The sequence below is a fragment of the Saccostrea cucullata genome, unplaced genomic scaffold (assembly GCF_032062105.1).
Source record: "Saccostrea cucullata isolate Sc308-1 unplaced genomic scaffold, CSIRO_AGI_Scuc_v1 ctg196, whole genome shotgun sequence".
Taxonomy (NCBI): Eukaryota; Metazoa; Mollusca; class Bivalvia; order Ostreida; family Ostreidae; genus Saccostrea; species Saccostrea cuccullata.
In genome coordinates this window covers 19,505-26,459 of record NW_026933558.1, presented here as the reverse complement: position 1 = coordinate 26,459, position 6,955 = coordinate 19,505, and the positions used below count along the sequence as shown (strand labels likewise).

Sequence of the window (6,955 nt, the reverse complement as noted above, 5' to 3'; positions counted from 1 at the left end):
ATTCACATCATTTTGTTTTACCAAAGTAGGTCAAAGTCTAACTTAAAGGTTAAAAAAAGTTCAAAAGGAATGGCCATGGGTAGTAAAAATTAGTAAATTTGGAGACACATAAACAGACCAACAGTTTATCAAAATATGCCCCCAAATCTTCAATTATAGAGGTGGAATAAAAACTCAACAAGTTTAATTCCATGACAAACAGACTGTATAATAGTGTATTTTAATATATATGATAAATTCAAACTGACATAAATTAATCATGTATCACAAGGGACAAACACAGTTTTTACAATTACATGTACATCAGTTAGGCTTTTCAAGAAAAATTGAAAAAATATGAAACATCTACAAAATCTTCATATACTACTTGTGTATGAAGTAGAACATGCTTATAGAACTTGACAAGGAAAAATATTTCATAAAAAACTTAAATTACTTAGAACCTCAGTAACAACTAAAAGAAGGAAAAAGTGTTGCATACAAAGATAAAACTAAATTAGATAAGCAAGAAGCCCATGGGCCACATCACTCACCTGAGTAACCTTGGCCATTATATTATTAAACAGATTTCCCCCTAATACCTATCTTGACCTTTCTCGATCCCCAGGGGTCATGATCCAAGCAACTTAGAATCTACACTAGTAACACTACCCCAGGATGCTTCCACAGAAGTTTAGCTTTTCTGGCCCAGTGGTTATTGAGAAGATTTTTTTATGACCCCACCCTATTTTTGTATATTCTTGACAATTTCCCCTCGGAAGGGGACTTTATTTTTATAATTTAAACTCCCACTACCCAAGGATGTTTTGTACTAAGTTTGGTCAAAATTGGCCCAATGGTTCTCAAGAATAAGCTGAAAATGTGAAAAGTTTACAGATGAATGGACAGTCAGACGGATGGACGACAGACAACAGGTGATCAGAAAATCTCATATGAGCTAAAAACTGCAAGGTCTGCCATTTAAATCAAAGGAGAGAAAATATAAAAGAATTTAGATTTTGCATATTGTTATATTTATTTATAATCTAAAAGTCTAAAACACTAAAAAATAATAATGTTACAATGAGATCACTTTATCTTTTCTAGCAATTTTCAAACTAAAATTAGATATCATTGAGATGGTGGCCATCTCAAAGGGTTCCACTTTCAGCAATGAACATAAAAATATAAAGTAGCTGAAAGGGGTTTTAACCTTGACTCTTGGCCTAGAAACTTTGTTCAAGGTCACTACACATCCATTGACCAGTGGCACTCTGTGAGAGAAGTATTAGCCACATTGGACCAAGGGGAGAAAGCATAAGCTCTGGACAAGGATTCACAATAAAAAAATTACCTCCCTTTCTCTTAAGCTTAGATATTCAGACAAGCACTGATTTACCTCTCTTGATATTTTTGCTTAAAAATCCAATCTTTAACTTTTTTAAATTAAAAAAAAATAATATACAGATACAAAAAAAAAAAAACATTCAGAAAAAATAACGTAGTATATATGAAAAGTAATATAGTATCACAACTTTGAGTGATCTGCTGTGGATGTCATATGATCATGAGTTATCCTTAATGAGTTATGTACTCAGCATGGTACACTGAATCCTGAGAATTAATTAAGCTGTTTACTGTGTCCATCACTTTGTAGATATCAGTACATACTCAGCTCTGTCCATTGGATTCTGTGAGTTAAGCTATTTAGTGTGTACATCACTTTGTAGATAACAATGTACTCAGCACGGTCCATTGAATTCTGTCAGTAAAGCTATTTAGTGTGCCCATCACTTTGTAGATATATAATAATGTACTCAGCACTATCCATTGAATTCTTTGAGTTGAGTTTTTTAGTGTGTCCATCACTTGCAGTCCAAACCTTAAATTACTCTCTGCACTATTGTTGAAGCATATTTGTCTGCTATCAAAGAAACATGAAATTGATGGCAGTCTGCCTGTAAAAAAAGAAATCACAAGGACTCAACATAAATATTAATAAAATCTTAATAAATGAAAAATAGCTAACATATTTTTACAGAGTAGAAGGATTTTGCAGAGCTTGTACATGTGTCTTACCTTTATTTTCAGGTCCCATAGTTGATCTCTTTGGAGTCTTGAGGAATAATGTTGATCTGCTTCTGGAAACAGGATCAATGCCAGCATAACCGCCTGCCTATTAACAAAAAGACACTAAGAATCCAAGCAATGATCGAGAGAGTCAGAATCTCCTCTAATTCACATAATGCAAGGTCTAGAGCTTTACATGCATCTGATCTGACTAACCATCAATGTTTAGGTTAGACAGTAGTAAGTCCTTACTTTCCACATTCTTGTTAACTGATTAAGATCAGTCTCATCTTCTACTTGATAACGAAAAAAACATGAACAACTAGAACTGTCCAATTGGGACAAAATACCCCCCGCTGGGTTTTTCAGAAGTAAGTTTTTGCATAATAAAGATATGTATCACACACGACTTATAAAATTTTTCTTCCATTGACCTTGAACTTCCCAAATGACCTTGGGTCAAGGTCATGACACACCCATAGGTCATGGGCAATCTTTGTGTGAAATGAAAACCTACCAAGTTTATCCTTAATAAAGATATGGACCGGACACGTATTAAATTTTTCTACCAGTGACCTTGAACTTCTCCAAATGACCTTGGGTCAAGGTCATGACACACCCTTGGGTCATGGGCAATCTTAATGTGAAATGAAAACCTACCAAGTTTATCCATAAGAAAGATATAGACATGAAATTTTTCTTCCAGTGACCTTGAACTTCCCCAAATGACCTTGGGTCAAGGTCATGACACACCCTTGGGTCATGGGCAATCTTTGTATGAAATGAGAACCTACCAAGTTTATCCTTAAGAAAGATATGGACCGGACACGAATTATTAAATTTTTCTACCAGTGACCTTGAACTTCTCCAAATGACCTTGGGTCAAGGTCATGACACACCCTTGGGTCATGGGTAATCTTTATGTGAAATGAAAACCTACCAAGTTTATCCATAAGAAAGATAGAGACCGGACACAATTTATGAAATTTTTCTTCCAGTGACCTTGAACTTCCCCAAATGACCTTGGGTCAAGGTCATGACACACCCTTGGGTCATGGGCAATCTTTGTATGAACTGAGAACCTACCAAGTGATATGTGTCAAACATGAATTTTGATTTTTCTCCCAGTGACCTTGAACTTCAAATGACCTTGGGTCAAGGTCATGACACATCCTTGGGTCATGGGCAATCTTTGTGTGAAATTAGAACAGAGTTTATCCATAAGAAAGATATGGACCAGACACGAATTATGAAATTTTTCTTCCAGTGACCTTGAACTTCCCCAAATTTAGGTTATGAACAATCTTAGTGTGGAGTAGTAGATTCTAATGTCCCTCTGTAAGAAAGATATGGACCGGACACAATTGCACAGAAAAAAATTCCTATATACCCCCCAAACAAAAATACCTTGTGCCAAAATGTTCACCTGAGTCACCTTGACTTTGTCATCAAAAGAAAAATTCTTAATTCATATTTTTTTTACTAATCCTAGTCCAAAGGGATCATGATGTAACGTAATTTGAAACAACACATCCTCGGGATGCCCTACTATTATCGCAACACAGTCTTGCTGTTGTGCAGCAGAAGTAAATCCCCCTGGACCTATGATTTGATAAGTGTATAAAGAAAATTTGTAAATTGCAAAAAATAAATCTTTTTACCCACTCCTTAATCAGATATTGGCTGCTGTACAAAGCTTGGCAATAGACTCTTCTTTTTCTTCACTGGTCAGCACTGGTCCTCTTCCCTTGTCAAATTCCTTGAAAATACTTGATGGAGAGAAGATAAGCAATAATACAAAGCTATGTAATAATCACAGAAATTCAAATGAACATAATCATTACAACATTATTAGCTTGAAAATCAAAAAGCAAATAAAGACAATAAGGTTATGATAGCTAGGAATAAGGTGGAATATTGGGGCAAGGAGAGGAAAACATAGTTACTTTAGAGTAGGGAGGTCAAAGATATGTCAGAAATAATTAAATAAAAAATACTTGTAAGACTCCTGCCTGTTAAAGTGGGTCATGATGAAGTTCCATAGGTGAAAAAGAAGTAAAGTCTGATTCTTACAAGTATTCTCGAAGTTCCATAGGTGAAAAAGAAGTAAAGTCTAATTCTTCTCCTCATGGCTGCAGCGGAATGGGAAAGGGACTCTTCCTCACTTAGAATTCCTGGTCAGTCTTAACTTTCTTCTGCTTAAAAAGATAAAATAGAGACACAAAAGGGGAAACACTTGCACTTCATACCAAATGAGATGCTTCAGGAAAAAGCAGCTTGTTGCTTACCACTTTTGAAACATAATACCTGCAAAACACAGACAGGAATAGACTCTTCTTATATTAATGACCTTGGTCCTCCATTGTTGTTCCTCTTCTGAATCAAAGGGAACTGAAATCTGTCAATTGAAGGTCCAGATGTTAAAGCTTGGTACAGCCAACATCAATAGGCAAGCAAAGATACAAGAAGTAAAATCTGAATCTTACCCTGCTTTCTGCTGCTGTATGCAGTTCAATGAGAGAGGAAGTCCTCCTCACTTCAGGATCCTGTTCAGCCTTAAAAGTATTCCTCTTTTAAAAAAGATAAAAATAAACAGACACCAAAAGAGGATCACTTGCACTTCATACCAAGTGAGAAGATTTCTAAAATAAACTAGTGGCCAATGGGCAATATGCTCACCTAAGCATATTGGCTAGTAAATGACAAATTAGTCCAGTATTGAAAAGTATAAAATTTAGGAAGAGGAGAAGGGGGCTTGAATAACTACCTGGAGACATTTTCATATCAATAACAATGGCTTAGCTGTTCTTGAACATAAAACTTTTTCCTTTATATTCCTTTGTTAAAATTTTATCCCCATTGATGCCCCTCCCTGCCCCCTGGAATCAAGATTTGGACAAATTTGAATCTACACTATATATACCTAAGGATGCTTCCATATCAATATGACTATATATGGCTTTGGTATTATTGAGAAGACGTTTCCTATATACTGTAAATCACTTAATTTTAGCGACACCTTATTTTCGCGAGATAGTCAATGACAAAATTTTCAAAATTGTGGTCATTGCTGTATATAATCTTAAGGAATTATATTATACGCGAGAATCAAATTTTCGCGACCATACCGTCTCGCATAATAATGTGAAAATAAAGTTTTTGCGAATAAAAAGTGATTTACAGTATTCCCCTGTCCATTTTGATCCACCATTGGGGCCCTGCCCTACACCTAGGAGTCATGATATGAACAAACTTAAATCTACACTACATGAAGATGCTACCGTATACATATCACCAGTCATGACATATTTGTTTCTGAGAAGATTTCTAAAAATATTTCCAATATAATCCAATGTAAAACTTTGATTGTCCAATGTGGCCCAAACCTTTTCCTGGTAGGCATGATTTGAACAAAATGAAATCTTCACTACCAAAAAGGATGATTTGCTATCAATATAACTAACTGTGGCTTGAGAAAAAAAAAGTATATCCCTACATACTGTAGATTCCTAAATATGTGTGTGGAATTAATTTTCGCGTAATTTCGTGAGAAGCACCACACACAAAATTAATTTACTCGCCTTTATTTTTATGGCGCTGAAATCTATGTAAAATCTCTTAACCAACCATGCATTTGCGAATTATTATTCTTATGATTTGACGGTGAAAAGCCTATTCGCGATAATTAGTCGCGAAAAATAAGGAATCTAAAGTATTATATATATTTTTGATCCCCTATTCTGACACCAACATAGGGTCTTGATTTGACTAATTTTGAATCTACACTACCTGAGGATGATGCCACATAAGTGTCTCTTTCCTGTCTCAGTGGTTCTTGAAAAGAAGATTTTTAAAAGATGTCCTTAATTTTTCTCTAATTTGTAGTAATCTTCCATTTGAAGAGGGAGTGGGCCTTCATTTGAATAAACTTAAATCCCATAATGGCATTTATCCAAGGCTACTCTTTGCCAAGTTTCGTTGAATTTGACCAAAGATGAAAATGTGAAATTTTACAAACAAGAGGCCCATGGGCCACATCGCTCACCTGAGAAGCTTTGACCATTCTGTTCTTTACCAGATTTCCCCCTTGTAACACATATTGTGACCCCACCCTACCCCACTGATCAAAATTTAGACAATTTGAAATCTACACTACCCCAGGATGCTTCCACATAAGTTTCAGCTTTTCTGGCCCAGTGGTTCTTAAGAAGAAGATTTTCAAAGATTTTTCCTATATATTTCTATGTAAAACTTTGATTCCCCATTGTGGCCCCGCCCTACCCCCGGTGGTCATGATTTGAACAATTTAGAATCTACACTACCCCAGGATGCTTCCACACAAGTTTCAGCTTTTCTGGCCCAGTGGTTCTTGAGCAGAGGATTTTCAAAGATTTTTTCTATATATTTCTATGTAAAAATTTGATTCCTCATTGTGGCCCCGCCCAACCGCTGGGGGTCATGATTTGAACAATTTAAAATCTACACTACCCCAGGATGCTTCCACAGAAGTTTCAGCTTTTGTGGCCCAGTGGTTCTTGAGAAGATTTTTTAATGACCCCACCCTAGTTTTGTCTTTTCTTGATTATCTCCCCTTCGGAGGGGACTTGGCCCTTCATTTTAACAATTTAAATTTCCCTTCACCCAAGAATGCTTGGTACCAAGTTTGGTCAAAATTGGCCCAGTGGTTCTTGAGAAAAAGTCTAAAATGTGAAAAGTTTACAGATGGACGGACGGACAGACGACGGACAAAATGTGATCAGAAAAGCTCACTTTAGCCTTTGGCTCAGGTGAGCTAAAAAGATGACAAAGACATAAAATGAACAAAGGTTCACTTCTTTTAAAAACCAGCACTTATATCAATTGATTCTACTACTAAATTGCGTTTGTGATCAGGAGAGATCCTATA

At 35.8% G+C, this 6,955-nt stretch overlaps 3 long non-coding RNA genes across 3 annotated transcripts; all 3 read right to left on the bottom strand.

Annotated features, from left to right (window-relative positions):
- Window positions 1-203: 203 nt before the first annotated feature.
- Window positions 204-2,147, bottom strand: LOC134238623 (uncharacterized). The gene is made up of 3 exons (XR_009986055.1): window positions 2,059-2,147; window positions 1,512-1,937; window positions 204-1,041 (listed from the first exon to the last, which is right to left on the bottom strand). It is a non-coding gene; the product is annotated as an uncharacterized LOC134238623 (long non-coding RNA).
- A 66-nt stretch (window positions 2,148-2,213) lies between these two features.
- Window positions 2,214-4,165, bottom strand: LOC134238625 (uncharacterized). The gene is made up of 3 exons (XR_009986057.1): window positions 4,047-4,165; window positions 3,711-3,818; window positions 2,214-2,342 (listed from the first exon to the last, which is right to left on the bottom strand). It is a non-coding gene; the product is annotated as an uncharacterized LOC134238625 (long non-coding RNA).
- Window positions 4,166-4,168: 3 nt separating this feature from the next.
- On the bottom strand, window positions 4,169-6,618 carry LOC134238624 (uncharacterized). The gene is made up of 4 exons (XR_009986056.1): window positions 5,839-6,618; window positions 4,536-4,619; window positions 4,357-4,447; window positions 4,169-4,247 (listed from the first exon to the last, which is right to left on the bottom strand). It is a non-coding gene; the product is annotated as an uncharacterized LOC134238624 (long non-coding RNA).
- Window positions 6,619-6,955: the final 337 nt, after the last annotated feature.